This window comes from Dermacentor albipictus, chromosome 2 (genome assembly GCF_038994185.2).
Source record: "Dermacentor albipictus isolate Rhodes 1998 colony chromosome 2, USDA_Dalb.pri_finalv2, whole genome shotgun sequence".
In the NCBI taxonomy this organism is placed as follows: Eukaryota; Metazoa; Arthropoda; class Arachnida; order Ixodida; family Ixodidae; genus Dermacentor; species Dermacentor albipictus.
This window is the reverse complement of record NC_091822.1, coordinates 175,998,571-176,012,764: the sequence shown is the minus strand read 5'-3', so window position 1 is coordinate 176,012,764 and position 14,194 is coordinate 175,998,571. Positions and strand designations below refer to the sequence as shown.

The 14,194-nt window shown below is 48.8% G+C and overlaps 1 protein-coding gene across 1 annotated transcript in view; it reads right to left on the bottom strand.

Annotated features, from left to right (window-relative positions):
* LOC139056321 (structural maintenance of chromosomes protein 2-like) overlaps positions 1-4,222 on the bottom strand; it is an 84,312-nt gene extending 80,090 nt beyond the window's left edge. Inside the window, exon 1 of the mRNA XM_070534479.1 lies at positions 4,058-4,222. The gene's annotated coding sequence lies outside the window, so the exon portion shown is untranslated. The remainder of the gene's footprint in view (positions 1-4,057) is intronic.
* Positions 4,223-14,194: the final 9,972 nt, after the last annotated feature.

The following is a 14,194-nucleotide window of genomic DNA, read 5'->3' as shown; positions in this document are numbered from 1 at the left end:
GTGCGGAATATAACCAACCCTTATATATAGCTTTCATTGAGTACGAGAAAGCGTTTGATTCTGTCGAAACCTCAGCAGTCATGGAGGCATTACGGAATCAGGGTGTAGACGAGCCGTATGTAAAAATACTGAAAGATATCTATAGCGACTCCACAGCCACCATAGTCCTCCATAAAGCAAGCAACAAAATCCCAATAAAGAAAGGCGTCAGGCAGGGAGATACGATCTCTCCAATGCTCTTCACAGCATGTTTACAAGAGGTATTCAGAGACCTGGATTGGGAAGAATTGGGGATAAAAGTTAATGGAGAGTACCTTAGTAACTTGCGATTCGCTGATGATATTGCCTTGCTTAGTAACTCAGGGGACCAATTGCAATGCATGCTCACTGACCTGGAGAGGCAAAGCAGAAGAGTGGGTCTAAAAATTAATCTGCAGAAAACTAAAGTAATGTTTAATAGTCTCGGAAGACAACAGGAATTTACAATAGGCAGCGAGGCACTGGAAGTCGTAAGGGAATACACCTACTTGGGGCAGGTAGTGACGGCGGATCCGGATCATGAGACGGAAATAATTAGGAGAATAAGAATGGGCTGGGGTGCGTTTGGCAGGCATTCTCAGATCATGAACAGCAGGTTGCCATTATCCCTTAAGAGAAAAGTATATAACAGCTGTGTCTTACCAGTACTCACCTACGGGGCAGAAACCTGGAGGCTTACGAAAAGAGTTCTACTCAAATTGAGGACGACGCAACGAGCTATGGAAAGAAGAATGATAGGTGTAACGTTAAGGGATAAGAAAAGAGCAGATTGGGTAAGGGAACAAACGCGAGTTAATGACTACTTAGTTGAAATCAAGCAAAAGAAATGGGCATGGGCAGGACATGTAATGAGGAGGGAAGATAACCGATGGTCATTAAGGGTTACGGACTGGATTCCAAGGGAAGGGAAGCGTAGCAGGGGGCGGCAGAAAGTTAGGTGGGCGGATGAGATTAAGAAGTTTGCAGGGACGGCGTGGCCACAATTAGTACATGACCGGGGTTGTTGGAGAAATATGGGAGAGGCCTTTGCCCTGCAGTGGGCGTAACCAGGCTGATGATGATGATAACACTGCGACCATAACCAAGTGACATAACAGCAAAATTAAGCAGCAATCAGTCACCGCATGAGGTTCAGACAATACATTATACATTGGCGACGAACCATATGGCAACAGTGAGCACTCACATACACGGGTCTCTTAGGGTACATTGAGCTGCCTACCTACAGGCGTAGTGCCCGCCTTCGTCGCACGTGGTGGTCTACTAATGAGCAACAACCAGCAGCAGAAACAGATTGGACAGAGTGTCCCACCTGTTTGCGGCGACAGTCGCTGTTAAAGATGAGCAACTTGCAGTGCGAAGCAATCGGGTGACGCAGGCATCTGCTGCCGCAGCCTACACAGTGACATGGACTACCCATCATTTTAGCATTGACTCCTTTCCAGCGTGCATGTTTCTTTCTTTTGGAGGCCGCTAATGTGTGGCTCACACATGGTGTCCCACATTGTCTCAATATGGACAAGTCACTTTCGTGGGCATCACCTTCATCAGCCACTTTTGCGGGCCTTTCCACCCAACTTCATACACGTCCGACCATGTAAGCACTTATGCTGGTCTCCGTTCATGCCTAATCGCGGCCGAGAAAGGCCAGAGGCACAATTTGACCATTCCTGCAGCAGGAAAGGGTGAATGGGGAGCACGAATCACGGTGTGCGTAAATTGGGAGTCTATGTCGCTGTGCAGACTGCAGGATCAAATTCTTACTTCGAGAGGCTGCTTCCCAGTGCAACCGACCAGGACGCAATATTCGAAAAACATAGCACTGCGACCATAACTAAGTGACATAACAGCAAAATTAAACAGCAATCAGTCACCGCATGAGGTTCAGACAATACATTATACATTGGCGACGAACCATATGGCAACAGTGAGCATTCACATACACGGGTCTCTTAGGGTACATTGAGCTGCCTGCCTGAAGGCGTAGTGCCCGACTTCGTCGCACGTGGTGGTCTACTAACGAGCAACAACCAGCAGCAGAAACAGATTGGACAGAGTGTCCCACCTGTTTGCGGCGACAGTCGCTGTTAAAGATGAGCAACTTGCAGTGCAAAGCAGTCGGGTGACGCAGGCATCTGCTGCCGCAGCCTACACAGCGACATGGACTACCCATCATTTTAGCATTGACTCCTTTCCAGCCTGCATGTTTCTTTTCTTATGGAGGCCGCTAATGTGTGGCTCACACATGGTGTCCCACATTGTCTCAATATGGACAAGTCGCTTTCGTGGGCATCACCTTCATCAGCAGAAAAAAAAAAATTGTTGGAAGTCAGCGCTGTGTATGTCGTCTATCACTGTCCTTGTACTTTGCGCTGTACATTATTTTTGATCATGAATTACCAACTAGCCCAAGCAACCACCCTAGTTCACTTCATCAGCCACTTTTGCGGGCCTTTCCACCCAACTTCATACACGTCCGACCATGTAAGCACTTATGCTGGTCTCCGTTCATGCATAATCGCGGCCGAGAAAGGCCAGAGGCACAATTTGCCCATAGCTGCAGCAGGAAAGGGTGAACGGGGAGCACGAATCACGGTGTGCATAAATTGGGAGTCTATGTCGCTGTGCAGACTGCAGGATCAAATGCTTACTACGAGAGGCTGCTTCCCAGTGCAACCGACCAGGCCGCAATATTCGAAAAACATAAAACTGCGACCGTAACCAAGTGACATAACAGCAAAATTAAACGGCAATCAGTCACTGCATGAGGTTCAGACAATACATTATACATTGGCTACGAACCATCTTACAGGCATAATGCTTGCCTTTGTCACATGTGGTGGTCTGGTAACGAGCGACAACCTGCGGTACAAACAGATTGGACAGAGCCTTACACCTGTTTCAACCAACAGTTGCCGTTGAAGATGAGCAACTTCCATTGCGAAGCAATCAGGTGACGCAGGCATCTGCTGCCGAAACCAACACAGCGACATGGACTACCCGGCATTTTAGCGTTAACTCCTTTCCAACCTGCACATTTATTTTCTTTCGGGGGCCGCTATGTGTGGCTCACACTTTGTGTCCCACTTTGTCGCAATGTGGACAAGTCGCTTTTGTGGGCATCACCTTCGGCAGCCATTCTTGCGGGCCTTTCCACCCATACGGCTATCAACTTCATACACTTTGAACCATGTAAGCACATATGCTGGTCTCTGTTTTGAGCAAATCATGGCCGAGGTAGGCGACAAGCACAATTTGCCCATGGCTGCAGCAGGCCAGAACGAACGGGGCGCACCTGTTATGGTGTGTGTATACTGGGAGTCTATGTCGCTTTGCGGACTGCAGGAGCAAATGCTTACCTCGAGGGACTGCTTACCAATGCAACTGACCAGGCCCCCACATCTGAGAAACGTAACACAGTTACCACAACCAAGTGTGGCAGCAAAACCAGATTCTGCAATCAATCACTTCACTGTAGCTTGCACAAAGACCCAGGCTATCAAGGAAGAGGAGCAATCATCAACGAGACTAGGAATATGGAAAATGAGAAAGCTTGCATTCAAGAGAGAAGCCACTCTGCTCTGCAAGCATTGAAGGCTAAAAACATCAAGAAAAGTAAAATGGTGCATAGCACATGTGCATAGGTTAATGCAAGACGCATGCCGATGCTGCATCAGCTATTTCAGGAGAGTAATTGCGCATGACAACATACACTAGAAGATACTGCTACAGATATGTTAGGCTGCTAGACAGTGACTGGTATTAAGTATCAGCGAAGAATCGGTTGACCTTTATATTTGGATGAGGATGAATGACCTCTAACAAAAATGGGCAATGAGAAAGCTTGCATTTATAGAAGAAAAATTACACTTCGCACAAACGGTATTAACATGGCTAGGAAGCTGATTAAGGGCAAACTGATGGAACTCAATCTTTTGGCCAGCGTCGTCCGTGCTTGGTCAGATGTTGCAGGTGCATCTGAAGACGAAGAATTTCTAGAAAGTCCTTTTTGAGTTACCTGGATGACTCAGCCAAATGTCCGTGCTGGTGGAATGGTGGCTGAAGCTCTTTGCAGTCTTAACACAGTCCTTTGCAGACTTGATATCTCATCCATATTCTTGTGCATGTGCTTCTTTGTTCTTGGTGTAAAAGCCTTGCAAATTCGGCAGATAGGAGCTCCTGTGATGACCAAGATGTGCTTGGCATAGACTCTGTTGGGGCAAAACGGTGACACATGAGATACAGCACAGATTAGCCAAATTTATGTGTGTTTTATATGTTCGGACCAATTATACTGAACCATAAATATGAACAAACATTCATATCTGCTGCAAACAGCAAGCCAATACAGCACAGATCAAACATATTTATTTCTGAACCATGTGTTGTTTACCTTGTAGTAGTAGCCAATGTCCACACAATGACCTTGTTGTAGCAGGCAGCAGCTTCTGTTTAGTGCGTGGAGTGTGTTGCTTTATACTGGTGCTGTCCTCATTACTGCATGTCTGGAACAGAAATTTTGACTGAATCAGAAATTGAAAAAGCAAAGTTTTGCAATATGAAATGCAAAAAGGTGTGACATATATGTTGTAATGATTTGCGACTACAGAACACATGCAAATGTACACTGTCTGTTCTAGGGTGCTTAAGCAGCATGTTAAATAAATATTGCTATTGTCCATAAAATTGATGTCTGCCTAACTACAATGCATGTCAACAGCGGAAGTACTATTAAGATCACAAATGAGAACATTTGTGGGTTCATTTATACACTAGAAGTGATCACACTGCTAGTTCCACAAGCAAATGCATGAAAGTCATGAAGCTATTAGAACTGATGCATTATTTTTCTGCACGAACGTGATGCACCGCTTCACTACTGCAAAAATAAATGCCGTACGGTAAACCAATCTGAACAGCAAGAACATTTGGAACCAACAAGTAGGAAATATGGGTGAATTATCATGCCTGCAACTGTTTAATACATTAAATTCTGTACTTTCACTTCATTTTACCAAAGGATTATTCGGTTTTGTGGACGAAAGATGTTGCCGGCCGACTCGAAAAAAAAGTTTAATATGTATATTGATAAGGCTACTCAGTCACCTACAACCACGGCTACAATAACATGAAAAATGAGACGCGCGTTCCGATATCGCTCTTTCTTTCCTGGTTGTGTGTGTAAACCAAACGACAGCCTCGCAAGTAAAGGTTTATTTAGGAAACAGCAACTGAGATCATCACTGCCCATATGTAATGCAGGATCTAGTTCGTTAACTTTTGCCCGCCTGGAAGGTAATGAGACGGATATTATATAACGATTGAAGCAGCGGTGTTAAACGACTCACCGTTATTGCCGTTGTCAGCCGCAGCAAAATCCAGCTCCCGTTTCGATGCAGACCTTTTCCGAATGGCTCACGACCGAAACCCAACTGCCGGGCAAACACGTAACTTCACCCCAAGTTACATCGAAGCGCAAGAAACTAGTTTTAGAAACAAAGAAGCAACCAGTCTTGAGTGTACCAACGAATGAACCCATGCCGCCGTGCACTCGGAAATACCGGTAAAAATTTTAAATCCAGGCCAGAGGTCACGTGAAAGATCGATGATGCTGAACGCTATTTGCGTTTATAATGGCGAAGAAACAATAAACTTACTAACAAAGGGTACAATATATAATTAGCAATGATAATTTTGCCCTGTTTTTATGTAAAAGAAAATGCTTCGGTAATTCTAAGAGAAAGTTTGTAATATAAAATATCGCTTATTACGACGCCTCTACCGGGAAATGTTGGAACTAACGAACGCATTCCGAGGTGATGCTACTAGGTCGGCTTTGTTAGCAGCGGCGCGCGGTCGATTTTTTCGCCCTCTGTGGCCATTTGTTGAACTTGAGAGTGTACCAGCACGGCCGGTCTCTAGGGGAGCGCGCGCTTTCCTTCTTACGGCCTTCGCATTCGCCGCGGAAGCAATGGGAATTTTTCTCCAAGAGTTACGCCTTTCACCGCCGCCAGGAGCGCGACGACCCTACCGCTCTGTGCCCGCCTGCTTCTGCGGCGGTGGGCGGTGATCGCCTGGTTTCGTGCTGTTTTTCCGCTGCTTCTTGTTCAACAATTCACCGAAACGAAAGAAAACAAAAAGCAAATTATTTATCTACGTGTCAGCCAATAATTTCACACGTGAACGGAGTTTTCATAGAAAAATTCGAACCATAGAAACATCAAAGGTCCAGTCACTCTCGTTCCTGAAAGGTATGACAGGGAAATGACAGATGTTGCGGTCTGAAATACCGAAGGTCGTATTTCTGTCAATTTCTTGCATGTCTCATAGTTCATGCCGATGTTAAGTGCTGGTAGAGAATTTAGTTAATGCGAAGGTTAACGGAATGGTTTATGGTTTATGGGGGTTTAACGTCCCAAAGCGACTCGGGCTATGAGGGACGCCAATGTGAAGGGCTCTGGAAATTTCGACCACCTGGCGTTCTTCAACGTGCACAGACACTGCACAGTACACGGGCCTCTAGAATTTCGCTTTCATAGAAATGGCTTAGTAGCTTAGCACTCCAACCACTGAGCCATTGCGGCAGATTCATATAAGTTTCAATGCCGCCATATTCATTGCTTTCTTTTTCTCGCCACATTGTCAGGAATAGAGGGTATTGTCTCCTGACTCGGCTTCCTGACGACGCCATTGTCCCCGCTGCTTCCGCGAACGGCATTCCTCGCAGCTGCGTGTCGAATTATGTCTCGAATTCCGACTCATCCGCCTTTGCGTTGGTTTTCTAAGAATCCTCCCAAGGTCTGAATTCGCCGATCTTAACGATGTGCAAAAAAGCCTGCCAACTTGACTTCCCTCTTATGTGCGAAGCCCAAACGTCACCTTTGGTCTGCGCTTGCTTTTTTTTTTTTTTTGCCGAGCCTCGCATATTTCTCTTTTGGACGGGGAGTGCTCTCATCGCACTGTGTGCCGGCAGGCAGCGTGGCCCTTAGTGTTGTGAGCGCTGGTGCACGTTTCTACCCGTTCATTCCACGGATTAAGTTATTTGCTGTGCGACGGTGTTTATTGCCCGCTGTTGATCATCCAACGCGGCGATGGTGTACTGCTGCGTACCGCTTTGCAAGTCGCAGTTGGGTAAGATGGACTCAGGGCGTTTCTTTTCATCAATTCCTGAGTGATTCAGAACTGTTTGCAAAGTGGCTTAAAAACGTCTCCAGAGAAAATTTCGTCTTCAACGACAAGTCGTCATCGAGTGTGGTTTGCAGTCGGCATTTCCTCGCGAGTGACTACGTTTGAGGGTGCCGCATCAGAAAACTTTTGCCTGCTGCTGTGCCAACCGTGTTCATTGAGTACCCGTGCTACCTGGTGCCCAGTGTGAAAAAGCCTCGCTAGATACATTCTCAAGTTGATCAGTGACTTCGGATGTTACTCTTGCAATATCCTTCTTCAAACTAGCGAGAGGGCTGGTCCTCTCTACACTCTTCTGCAAGGCCAAGATTCCAGTGGACTGCACTACCCAAAACGAGAGTTTGTTGCCCTCTTGGACAAGGTCGTATATTTCTTTGAAAAAGTTGTCTTGCACCTGCCACGCACAAATGTTCTGGAAATACTTCAAATCCTCATTCAGCCACAGCTTGAAAACTCGCGTTTGCTCAGCTGTTCAGAAGGAACCGACAACAGCCATGCCGGCCATGAGGTCTGCTTCTTTGACATCTGAAAAATTTCTCAGAATACTTGTTAACTACACCAAGAAAGTCACCGACAGGAACGAGAAGCCAGCTAATTATGTGCATAAACCATCCAAGAAGCTTTTCAGACTGTGAACTTTTCTTTTTTTTTTGTTTGGCGCTCTTCTCACTTCCACAGCGTTGTTCATGCCACTTTCTTTGATGGGAAGTTGTTGATCACTCATGTACTAAACCGACTGAATCTGCAATAGATGTGCGCCAGTCGCGATGCTATAGATGTGTAGAGTGTTTCGGCCAACTGATATGTTCTGAACGTAAAACATATTGAAGTTATGGATCTGAGCGCACCGCATTGGACACCTTGAATTTAGCTGTGAATAAATTTGTTTTCGTTTCTCTGAATACGTCCAGCGTCATGAATTCATGCTAAATCCGCTTTCGTGCAAAACAATAACGGCAGCGCTTGAGATTTCAGGAGCTATATTTTATACGCTTCGGAATTCTTAGGAATCTCATATAAACGCTTCAGGTCACTTATAATTCTACACACTGGTTATAACTCGTCAGTAGGCAAACTGAAGAGGCTGATAGATTTGTTTCTCTCCGAATTTAACGGGTAGAAAGTGTTGATGTGAGTGTACCAAAGCCTCATGCGACCATGCAGTCATACTGAAGAAGAGCACGCGATAGCGCGCGGTAATTATTCTGGTGTTTATAACTCTTAGCTGTCAAATCGAAGAGGCTAATTGCGCGGTCTTTGCATAATACAGAGGGGTGAAATATCAGGACCTGACGGTTACCACTCACGCGGGACGGACTTGGAGTGGGCGCGCGTTCTCCTTCCGCGTGAACGGCGGTGGCAGCGGCGGAGCAGTGGGGCAGTGGCGACCCCACCGCGGTGCGGTGGGAGGTGGAAACAGACCCCATTGCGAAGGCCGTAAGAAGAGAAGCGCGCGCACCCCTCGAGACCGGCCGTGTGTACCAGCCGCAAGACACCATCCCGCAAAATCTGGCGCCAGATTCGTTGCGCCTTTTGTTAACATTTCTTCGGGCAACCAGTTATTACATAGCGCTGCAATCTAGCTATTAATTTTTGTTGTTCTTTTTATGTTTATACTATAGCGTGTAAACAAATGCATGTCAAACAATGTGACAAAAGCTGCCAAATTTTCGTTAGCAGCGTCTCACGACCTACTGAACTCCAGACCTGCACAGATCTCCCTCCTCCAGCACGCCTGGTCTAGTTCGCCCCTTTCGCCGCTAGGGAAAGAACGTACGAGCGGAGTGGCGCTAGTTATAACCTGTTCGCTGTCCTCTGCTTCTGCGATCTGTTCAGCGCTTGTCTTGCCATTTCGGCAGGCACAAAGCTCTTGTATTGGCGGTAAACAAATAAATTCGCAAATATACCAAAGAAAACATATTTGCGCATGCTTTGAGTTTGAATACTGAAACTAGAAGAGGAGGAGCGGTGCAAGAAATGTAAACAACGAGCATAGGTGGCAGCTGCAATGCTAGATCGATGGCATAAATTTCCGTTTCCTAGCCTCCGTAAGAGACGGGGAAAATTGTTTTAAAAGATTCATAGGATAATCTAGCTTTCTTTAGTAGCCTAATGTCGTAGGTGACATCAGGATTTACTGCTGTGTGCCGTAGTGAAAGGCAGATGATCTGGTAAAAGTACTGTAAAAGTATTCACGAGTAAGTCCTCCGCCCGATATATGCAATGGGCTGATCAATTCTGTTTCATGGGAAGGTGAGCATATCTTGTTTTTAATGTCCGTGGATGTCTAGCTGAGTAGAAAGCTTGCAAAAAAAAATGCAATAGGAGCGGTTATTTAACGCTATTTTAGAGAGCAGCAGACTACACGCTCTGACATATTTTAGGTTCGGGCAGTCAACTTTTGGAGTCAAGTGACCGATCAAAGCCTTGTGACATCACTGTCACTGTGTTAGCAAAAAACTGGCTGTGGCTTAGTTAAAGGGATAGTGAATAAAAAATTTGTCGCCGAGATTTCTGTCTCCAGTGATAGCTGTCGCACCGAGAGCGACCAAAACAACACTCTTTCTGAGGAGAAGTGAGCGAAAAGTAATTATTTTAATGAATATTTCTCAAATCACAGCACCTACCGGCCTCCTCCGAAAGCTCTGGCAAAACCGGATGTAACGTCACGCTTACCCACCTCGAGGCCCCCCATTGCGAGCGATCGTCCACACTGAGCGCGCGAAGGGGCGAGTTGACGTTTGCAGCAACGCGCTTTCTTTGTTCGACCGCCCTATTCGTACCGCTTCCTCGTGTGGTCTGTTCGAAAACCTCGTCTTTCATCTCGTGTATTTGTGGTTTGAGGTGTGGAGCAGCCGTGTCAACGCCGCAAAATGCCGAGGGTCTGCTGTGCGCATGTGAAAACGGCAGGCAGCGGTAGTCCTTTTCTCGCGTACTTGTTCACGCTCTAGTTTTGCGCACAGGGGCCGTTTGACCGTAATTTGTCGTTTGTACGACGTTCTGAGCCAGATGCTTGGCCAATTCTGCCAGAATGAATCGAAATCCGCATCGTCTGAAGCGACGCTGACGAATAAAAATTCCCCGACATGAAACTGGTGGCGCCATCTAGTGTGCACCAAGGGAAGCGGTGCTCGGCTGCGATGAAACAACGGGACGCTGAAACCGCTGCGCATGTACTCGTTCACTCCGTGAATAACCAGACGTTCCCTACTTACAGAGGCGCATTTCAGTCACTGCACATGCCTGGCTTCAATCCTCACCCGTTGCTTCATCGCATCTTTCTCAAAACAGCTACTTGCGCGCATCAAGCACCTGCCGCGCGAAAGTCGGCAGTCGACTGTTATGCTGACGCCGCCGGCCACACATGCTCCGATGGAGTAGGTACAGGGAGGTCTACACGGGTCAATATCTTCAACGATTTCTACGTTTTTTTTTTGTGTACATTGTGTACTCACGGCACCTGTATTGTGCATTGGTGGCTTTCATGTTTTACGCGCTAGCAGCTACCCATCCAAGCGGGCGGAGCAAGCCGCTTTGCGCAGAACGCAGAGTAAATTCCTTACGTCGCCTGACATTGCATAGCCTGAGGCATAAGCGTCCTCGCTCTGTTGAAGCCAAACATGGCAAAGCGTTTGCGTGAATGAATCACGCTGGGCGCACCGCCACGTATGCAACTTGGCTTCTTCGATTTTCCACTTCTGGCTACCCGCGGGCTGCCAGAGCCAGCCAGAGCGTCTTCGTTTTTCTCGCGTTGCTCCGCCCACCGCGCTACGCACTTCCGCCGGGCTGGACGGTTCTGGCTACCCGCGGGCTGCCAGAACCTGCCAGGACGATTTTGGTCTGGCTGCTCTCTGGAAGTTCTCTGGCTAGCAGACGACTAAAAGAGGCGATGGGCGCTCGCCGCCATCTTTACGGGGACTTCACGGATTGCAACGCCGGCGCTTGAGGACTTAAATTTACCTCGCTCAGCCAAGTGTATACGGTCATCTCCGGATTTCCTTACTTCTAGCGTTATCTTTTTAGGTGCTAACGCTCCGTTCCGCATCGCGAAGCGGTGTGATACGAGCCGTGGTGAACCGTTTAAAGCTTTTGTGTGTGTGTGTGTGTGTGTGTCCTGATTGCTTCTTCGCGGCGGTGAACAGCGCGCCGCGCTCTCATGCGTGCATATTATATGCATCGTGTTCCACGCAAATTGTAGACGCTCATTCACACATTGCGGTACATCTTGGTTTCGTCTTTCTCTGGTGGCGTTCCTTTTCACATATTTCGCGTATGTATATCTCTCCTAGTCAGTTGAGCCATCGTAGCCGTAGCCCAAGTTCCACCGTAGCCCAAGTGAAGTTTCGTTGCAGTTGGCCTTTAAAGAAACAACAGCTGGAGTGGAAGACGCCTATATAACCGGCCTATGGGATCGGTGAAGCTAGCGGCGGCCATCTTGAGGGGGGGGGGGGCAAGATGTGACCTGCCAAGAGCTTCGCAGCGCTGTTCAATGACTTTTCTTAACGGATTTTCAAGTTTTAATGCAATACCGTGGACTATGAGGCGAGCCATATTGGAGCTCTCCGGATCGCAGATACATGAGTACTGGGGCATTTTCTTCTTCTTTTTTTAAAATTTTATCGGCCTCAATATGCAGCTGCCGCGAAGTAGGAAAAAAATTCGCCCAATAATTAGCTTTATTCACCTTCTTTAACGCAGTGTAGAAACCGATCAATCATGCAAGCTGTCAGAACAAAAAGCAATTAAAAGCTGAAAATGTAGCATGAGAAAAAGCAGTACTTGCAACAAACCTAAGTATTCATTATTATCTTCATTATCATCAGGTTTTGCCGGTGCTTTAGCATCCTCATTGCCTGGAAGGTCTGGAACATTGGTGGCGGCCGTTTCCTTTCAGCCTGAAATATAAACTTTTCGTTTATATTTCAGGGAGCCAGTCAATGCTAATCTGCGACCTTACTTAACCGGATAACGCTAACATGTCAACTACTTGTGCGTTAACTTTTCTAAAAAATTACCGACAATTACGTTACTTCCTAATGCGAAATTTGAGCGCAGCTGTTTGCGAGCCTTTGTTTGCGTTTGGCCTCGGCCTCGGCCGCGCGAACGGTAGAGTCTTCTCTGCGACGGCGATGAGCTTCTGCGTCAGCCTCGCTTACTGCTGGTTGCTCTCGACGGCGGCGATGAGCCTCCGCTTCGGCGGTGCGAACTGCAGGGTCTTCTCGGCGGTGGCGATGAGCTTCTGCTTCAGCCTCGCTTACTGCTGGTTGCTCTCGACGGCGGCGCGAACGGCAGGGTCTTCTCGGCGGCGGCGCTTAGCCTCTGCTTCGGCGACGCGTACTCCTGGATCATCTCGACGGCGGCGACGGTAAGCTTCTGCTTCGGCGGCACGCACCTCTGGATTCTGACGGCGACGGCGCTGGGCCTCTGCTCTGGCAGCTCGTTTAGCAGCAGCAGCAGCAGTAGCAGACGGAGGACTTCCATCGGTCGTCTCGCTCATGGCTCAGAAAGAACTGGCAGATAATTTCGCAGTGGCGAACGGCAGCGGCAATTTCGGCTCGGGCGGTGCACATATACAGATCCGCCGCCACCGATCTGGCTCTCTGATTGCCACCGCACAGGGCAAACGGCAGCGGCAATTTCGGCTCGGGCGGTGCACATATACAGATCCGCCGCCACCGATCTGGCTCTCTGATTGCCACCGCACAGGGGTTGCATTGGAGGAGGAGCGAAGAAAGGAATTGAGTTCGAGCCGGCGCTTTGACAACCGGAGACTCGCAGGAAGAGGGGGGCGGCGTGTACACCCAGCGGCAAACGGTGGGGGCAGAAGCGCGCGCAGCAAGCGGACAACACGATAAATGGAGGAGGGAAGAGATAGCAGCGACTGACTGATGCCGCTGACGCCTATAGTGAGTCAACCCCAGCTGCGGAGTTGGTTTCAGGGACAACGCCGCCGATGCCGACACAAACAATATGATACCCTCGCTTCCGCAGCGCTAAGAACCAGGTCTAGCCGTGGGAAGGTGGTCACGTATTCGTCGACGTGCCGGGGCCTACGTGAAATAACCGGCGCGTCGGCAACTGAAGAGCACCCTATCCGCCACACAAAAACAGGGGGGGGGGGGTCACCCTTTCCTCCTCTTTCTGCATGGCGGCGACGGTGTTCTATGCAGTCACGTTATCTTGACTCTCTAGCGGCGTCAGCGGCATCCAGCGGTATCAGTCGGTCGCTGCTAGCGCTGGGGGGATGAAAGGGGGGCGGAGCTGGTTACGAGGCCGACGACAACGCCGACGACGACGCGAAACCCAGGAACGGACGCCAAAGAGCTGCGCTCTTAAACACCTGAGCGCACTATCACGTTTTGGGATCCGCGCAGCACCGGGCACGGCAAGATACGACGACTCCAAACACATAATCTGCGCCGACTGGCGCGCTTTCGCCCCCCGCGAGATGGCGACGCGGCGGCTTCACTTGATTCACTTGACGGGCGCTCCCTCCATCCACTCCAGCAGTTTTTCTTTCACCTCCCTTGCACACCTGCTAACATTAAAACACAAATGCGTCACCTCGTCAAGCGGCTGAGAGCGTCGTTGCTCACACAGGCCAGTCGACCGATGCGGGGCCGACTATTTATAACTGCATGATGCGGCCACGAACACCAGATAGGCGGCCACCGCTGCAAGTTCGAACGGCGTTGTAAACATGGCGAGCAGCTGGCAGATCTCGCACTCACCTTTGGGTTTCGGCGGCATCGCGGCGGGAGAGGAACACCTCCTTGCGCCAGAAAGCCTGCCACTTCCGAAACGACTTCCTCGCTGGGTCCTCAGCGTTCAGCAGGGCAGTGATTTCTTCCCACAGCTCTCTCTTGCGTTCCACCGTAGCCTCTGGGCTGGGCACGCGGGACCCTGTCACGAGGAACGCATGCTTCTCCATGAAGGCGACCAGCAAGTCCCGTTGGTGTGGCGAGACGTG